Source organism: Solanum pennellii, chromosome 12 (assembly GCF_001406875.1).
Source record: "Solanum pennellii chromosome 12, SPENNV200".
NCBI lineage: Eukaryota > Viridiplantae > Streptophyta > Magnoliopsida > Solanales > Solanaceae > Solanum > Solanum pennellii.
The window spans coordinates 42,530,767-42,537,948 of record NC_028648.1 but is presented as its reverse complement, the minus strand read 5'-3'; the positions used below and the strand labels follow the sequence as shown (position 1 = coordinate 42,537,948).

Sequence of the window (7,182 nt, the reverse complement as noted above, 5' to 3'; positions counted from 1 at the left end):
TAATCGCAGCAACAACAGTATCCCAAGACTCGGGCAGAGATGACATCAAAATCAACGCCTTAATTTCATCTTCGAAATTAATATCCACAGAATTGAGTTGACTCACAATCATATTGAACTCGTTCATATGATCAGAAACGGATCCAGTTTCAAACATCTGTAAATTGAACAATCTACGCATCAAATATACCTTGTTCATAGCCGATGGTCTTTCATACATGTTTGATAGTGCCTTCAACAGACCGGACGTAGTATTCTCCTTCACGATGTTGAACGCCATGTTTCTTGACAAAGTCAACCGGATCAACCCTAGAGCCTGGCGATCCTTGAGTTTCCACTTCTCCTCCGTCATGGATTCCGGCTTCACCCCAGTCAACGGTTCGTGAAGATCTTTCTGGTACAGATAATCTTCGATCTGCATCTTCCAGAAACTGAAATCGGATCCATCAAACTTCTCGTTTCCAAACTTCGAACTATCCATCTTCTGTGATCGTGTTGAATCTCCTTAGCTCTGATACCAGTTGTTAGGATCGAATTCACGCACACACATTAGATGAATGAAGAACACAAGAACTTTCAAGAGAAAGAGATGAGAAATCTAGAGAGAGAGAGAGAGAAAACCCAATATTTCGTGGTAACACCCCGTGAGTAAACTTCCACGGCGGTGAGGTATATTTATATTAATAAATCAGAGTATTTTTTGTTACAGAGAATAAATAGAGAATAAATAGGAAAGCCTAAAATAGAGAATAAATAGGAAAGCCTAAAATTAATCAGGCTCCACTACCTAACATTGATAACGTATTGTAAAACTAAAGCAAAATAAGATAAGAAATATAAAAATGAAGATAAGGTGAATAAAGAAACAAAATATGAGAGCATTTCTTATATTTCAAAGTATTCACCAAATCTTCAAGTATACCATATGAACCTTATGCCTCAATTGTAGTAAAACATAAAGGCATACAAAATGTTAATAATAAACATGGCGTTAACATAAATATAATGGAGGACGTTATGAAAATGAAAGGTTACAAGAATAATATAATGGTTATAAAATTGGAGGTTATGGTTATTTTCATAACGAAGGAAAGTAATGGAGATAATAGGTGAGAGTAATTTCTTGGTGTAGTGGACATCCACAATATAATATTTTACAACACATATATTATTTTTAAAATATTGTAATAAATTAATATCATCAACAACTTTAAACATATTAAAAAAAATAGTTGACTCTCACAAATTCAATATATATCACATAAACTAGTGGGACAGAGGAAGTAGCATATATACAAATTACATTTTAAAAAAAATACAACAAATCGTAACAATTAACAAATTAAAATATTTAAAAAGCATATAAACAATTTGGCTGGCTCTTGAAGTATACTTAAATTGGGATAGGGTAGTAATGCTTATTATTTTTTTAAAATTAAATCATAATAATTAACAACTCCAATAAACGTTTGGATCCAATCACCAAATTTCATTTATATCACATAAATTAAGATATTAAAAATAATAGATATAGGTCCTTTACTAGCAAGGGCGCTCCTATATCTAGTAGTACGCTAAAAGTAGGTATCTATCTATCTACCAGTATCAAGTAACTAAAACGGGAGTAAATAAAGGGGTAATTTACACAAATCCAATACATCCATGCCACATGTTTAAATTTATACATCATTTTATTTAACCTTAATTAATTTATATGTGTTTTACTTCATTAAATCACATAATAATAAAGTTAAATTATTTTAATGTAAACACCCGGCACAGATAAGTTTTTTCCTATATAAAGTCATCAACTACTTAAATAAGTGAGACTTTGGTGGTACAAATTTAAAGTTGCTTGGTCATTTAATTAATTGGGGGATTAAGATTATTTTATCATTTTAAAGAAAGAGGAAACGAGTTTTCTTCTCTATAAATACATTACATTGGCTAAATGATAAGTACATACCAAATAAAAATACAGAGCATAGAATAAAAAATGGTGGCTGAGAAATGGGAGGAACTTAGTAGGAAAAACAAATGGGAGGGGCTATTAAATCCATTGGATGTTGATCATCGTAAATACATCATTCAATATGGAGAATTAGCTCACGTAACTTATGACACTTTCATTACAGAAAAAGCATCGAAAAATGCAGGAGCTAGTAGATACTCGATGAAATTTTTTTTCTCTAAAGTTAGCCTTGATCCATTGAAGTATCGCGTAACCAAATATTTCTATGGTACCTCATCTATTCCACTTCCTAATGCTTTCATTACAAAATCATTGTCAAGGGAAGCATGGAGTAAGGAATCAAATTTTATTGGATATGTTGCTGTGGCTACAGATGAGGGTAAAGTTTCACTAGGAAGGAGGGATATTGTCATTGCTTGGAGAGGAACAATTCAGACTCTGGAGTGGGTTAATGACCTTCAATTTTTACTAATTCCAGGACCAAAAGTATTTGGTAAAGGAGGTTTAACCCAACCATTGGTGCATCATGGCTTCTACAACATTTATACATCAGAAAGTGTGCGATCAAAGTTTAATCAAGCAAGTGCTAGAGACCAGGTACATATTAAATATTTTGACAATTGAAGCGTATGATCATCCATTAAATTAGGTTTTAGGCCTAACTCACACCTCAAAAGCTATCTTAAAGGGAGGAGGATCGCTCAAGCTTTATAAGGAGTTCACCCATCTCATTTAATTACTGATATGAGACTTTTGTCATTCTTTAACACGCCACCTCACGCCCAGTGCTTAGTATCTGGTGCGTGGACAATTTTGATTTTTGGGGCTCCAACATCGGGTGAGACGGGTCCTGCTTTGATAGCATGTTAAATTAGGTCTTAGGCCTAACTCACACCCCAAAAGCTAGCTCGAAGAGAGAAGGATCGTCCAAGTTATAAGGAGTCCACTCATCTCATTAACCACCAATATGAGACTTTTTGCTTTAACATCATTTCACTACAAATTAATAAAAATATTCATGTTTTCATGTCCTTAAAGAAGTGAAAAGATTGGTTGAGGAATACAAGGACGACGAGATGAGTATAACAGTGGCTGGACATAGCCTAGGTGCATCACTTGCAACTCTGAATGCAGTAGACATAGCTTACAACGGAATCAACAAACAAGCAGTGGGAAGGAATTTCCAGTGACAGCTTTTGTATTTGCAAGTCCTAAAGTTGGAGATCAATTTTGTTAACACATTTAACAAATTGAAACACCTTCACATCATGTGAATTCATAATTTATTAGATATTGTACCAAAATACCCACCCATTGGGTATTTCAATGTTGGACAGGAAATAATAATTGACACCACAAAATCCCCCTATTTGAAATTGAATCCTGGGGACCAAAACACTAGGCATAGCTTGTAAGGTTACTTGCACGGAATTGATGGTACTCAAGGAATTGGACCTTTACATGGTTTTAAACTAGAGGTGAATCGTGATCTTGCACTTGTGAACAAGAGATGGGACATCTTAAAAGCAGAATATCTGGTACCTGGAGCTTGGTGGGTCGAGAAGCACAATGGGATGGTTAAACAACAAGATGGAAAATGGATTCTCAAGGATTATGAGGAGTATGAGTTTTGAGAAGTTATGTCGTTTTAATTTATTTCTTTTCATGTAATGTTTCAATAAATAATTTTCCATGAGCTTGAGAAAGAGAAATATATATATATATATATATATATATNTGGGTAATGAAATGTGAAATATTACCATACCAAACAAATATTAGACCTTAAAGAGCCTCTAGTGTTTTGAGTCACCTTCTATGAGGGATTTCCTCTAATTTTATAAATTGAGAGATTTCTTGTAATTTTAAATATAGAATTCATGGACTTCTTCTTCAACTACTAAATTTAGTATTCTAAGTGTACTTTATTGTCATTGAGTGCTTCCCTGACATCAGAGTTTTTGGTATCTATACTCTGATGATTGAGATCATTTTACCGTGGGAGGTCATATTCCAAATCAAACCTCGAATACTAGAGGGGAATAATTTCCTTAAGGGGACACTGTGAATTCAGTGGACTTGATCTTTTTCCTATTACAAATTTTCCAGATTCTGGTACGTGTTTTACAAATATTAGATTTGTGAATTAATTTCAGTTCTTCTATTCTTTTGTTCTTCACTAAGGTTCATTAAACTTGGTAACTTCGTGTTCCTGCAAAGTTTGTTGGAATCAGTAAGATTCTTTAGACACATATTAACAACAATTCTTCTTTAAGAAAAATATTTTGCATATTTATTTAAATTTGTTTTTGATTCTTGTTTCGATACTAGTTTTAATTTACTAGTTGTGAAAATGTTCTTCAACTTTTTGTTATCTTACAAAGATGTTCAAAGTTTTGTTCTAAGTATGTTTGAAATACAAGATGAACAATAATCTTAAGGAAATTATTATATTGTTAGTAATTTTTGTATTCTACTGATTGAGAGAATCTGATCATGAAAGTAGAGGATAAATGCATTATTTCTCCATAATTCGTTGCTTCGTTTAGCAAGGTCGAAGTGAGAATGTAACAAAAAAATTTTATGGCATTCCGTTTAAAGATTACCAGGTAACCTTCTTATTAAATTATCTAAGGAGGAAAATTGTTTCTAAGAGTTATCATCTTTGATTTTTTTATTATGTGTATCTTTGGAAAAAGATCTGCAAACCATATGTTGTGGAATGAATTTTACTTCGCAAATATTGTTGCTTTTAAAATTCTTTACTTTGCAAAAATGAGAGATGCATAATTTTGTTTGATAAAATAGTATGTCAAAATGTTATAGTTAGAAGACTATTTGATAAGAAAAACATTTTTATGTGATAAGGGATATGTGTTATTCTGTTTGGAGAAAAAAAATACTTTTGTAGTTTTGTACCCCATGAGAAATGTTAGTGTGTCTGATTTTTGTAGACTAAAAATTTTTTTGGTTTTATACTCTGGATAAATTGTACTATGCAATTGGTTTGAAGAATATGAAAACTTCACATAATAAGTTAGTGTTGTACTTTTGATTTTCTATAAACTTCAATATAATATAGAAATTAGTTATACAATATTTTTGTCCTTATTGTTAGAATTCAAAATACTAAGCGGTATGTTTATTTATGATAGAGGAAAAATACCAGTGACTTCGAATTTGTGATTTTGTGTCTTGAACTTTGACATTGTGTAAACATTGTCAAAGAGAATTGCAGGATTATAATTCTTTAATAGAATAATGTTTTCAACATTAAAGTATGTGAAAAAACTATTTTCAAATACTTGAAAAATATTTTTGAGATCACATTTGAAATGTGGGGGTTATTTGCTTATGATTAGACTTGGTATCTAATTTAACTTTGGAGCAAAAGATATGAAATTCAATGATACTTTTGTATTATGTTATACCCAAAATTCTTGGAGTATATTTGGTATTGTGGTTGTTGAGTTTCTCTATTACTAGTATATAGTGTGACTAGTATGAAACATCCAAATTGTATATATACTTGTTCAAAATAATTGTGTTCTTTAATGGAAAAAAAATATCACTTAAAATGTTGTGATTTTCATGAAAAGATATGTCCATTATAATAAAAGTATTTGCATAGACATGAATATTTGTGAATAGTCATTTGTTATGTTTTTATAAAAATAACATTTGGACTATATTGTCTTTATTGAACCCGATGAAACTTTGTTCATGGGTAGTTCTATAACAATTATATTGAAAGTTATGAAAATGTCCTTCTGAAAAGGACACTTGACAATCTAAACAATGTTTGTATTACACAAAATTGTAAGAAATAGGAATAAGATATTAGTGAGGAAAAAACTACCTCTCGAAGAGCTTTTCAAACTCAATGTTTTTATTTGTTCTTACTTGCTTGAGTAAATGTTTGTGACATGAACACTTGGGGCATGTCAATTAAAAAACCTTGTAAGAAAAACTGATCAACTTAGAAGTTTTCCCTAACTTTGAACGCAATAAATAAAAATGTTAAATTTTTGTGGAATCTAAGTGTGTTGAACATTCTTATAAATTTGTTGAAAGGAATTCTAATCCCTTAGAATTGATTTACACTGACATTTGTGATATGAAGTAACATCATCTCATGGTGGGAAAAGTATTTGTTACTTTTATTGAGAATTGCATTAGAAATGACTATGTCTATTTGCTGAATGGTAAGGATGAAGCAATAGAAATGTCTAGACAATGTAATATCGAAGTTGAAAATCAGTCTGAAAAAATATAAAAAGTGATAATAATGGAGAGTATAAATCTCATTGTGTAGAAATATGTTTGGAAAGTGGAATATCTATCAAACAACTGCCATATTCATCTCAATCTAATGAAAAATCGAACGTTGAAAGAAATGATGGATGCATTATTTATAAGTTCGGATTTACACAAAACTTGTGTGGAGGAACTATCCTTACATCAAAACGGAACAACAAAAAGTTTTGTCTTTTTAGAAAGAAAGTGACTTTGTTTGATCCGAATACAATCTTTTCCATATGAGAAATGGAAAGGAAGGAAATACAACTTGAAATATTTCAAAGTGTGGGGGTATTTAGTCAAAATCCAAGTTCTTATTCCTAAAAGAATTAAAGTATGACCTATGACTGTGGAGTGTAAAATTAGACTTGAGTAGTCTAGAGAAGGGTCTAAAAGGCCTAGGAAATGAAAAAGGATAATCTACATAATAAAGAGAATCAGAGGCTTAGTAAATGTTAAAGGACATTTACTTCCTTTGAATATAATTTTGTAACATTTCTTGTGTCTTCTGTAGACTCATCCTTTGGAAAGATGATGTCAATAGACAATATTGGAAGTTAAAGTGATTTTTTTTCAAGAAAATAAACCTTTGGGGTCAAAGTGAATCTTTAGAAGGAAAATAACAGTTGATGGAACTGTTGAAAATATATAAAGCAAGACTTTGTGTCAAAGGCTTTAGAAAAAAAAAAGGTTTTGATCTTGTCGATATATATGCTCGTTAGTAATTAGAATTACATCCATTCAGATGCAAAAATTATTAGTGTGGTATATGACCTCCAAATTCATCAAATGAATGTGAAAAGAACTTTCTTAAATGTAGAATTGGAGGAAGAAATTTACATAGAACAATCCGAGGGTTTTGTGGTTCCTGGTAAATAAAAGAATGTGCGTGAACTTGTAAAGTCACATTA

The 7,182-nt window shown here is 31.3% G+C and overlaps 1 pseudogene; it reads left to right on the top strand.

The window, feature by feature from the left end:
* Window positions 1–1,951: 1,951 nt before the first annotated feature.
* On the top strand, window positions 1,952–3,671 carry LOC107006886 (annotated as a pseudogene).
* The last annotated feature ends 3,511 nt before the right edge of the window (window positions 3,672–7,182 follow it).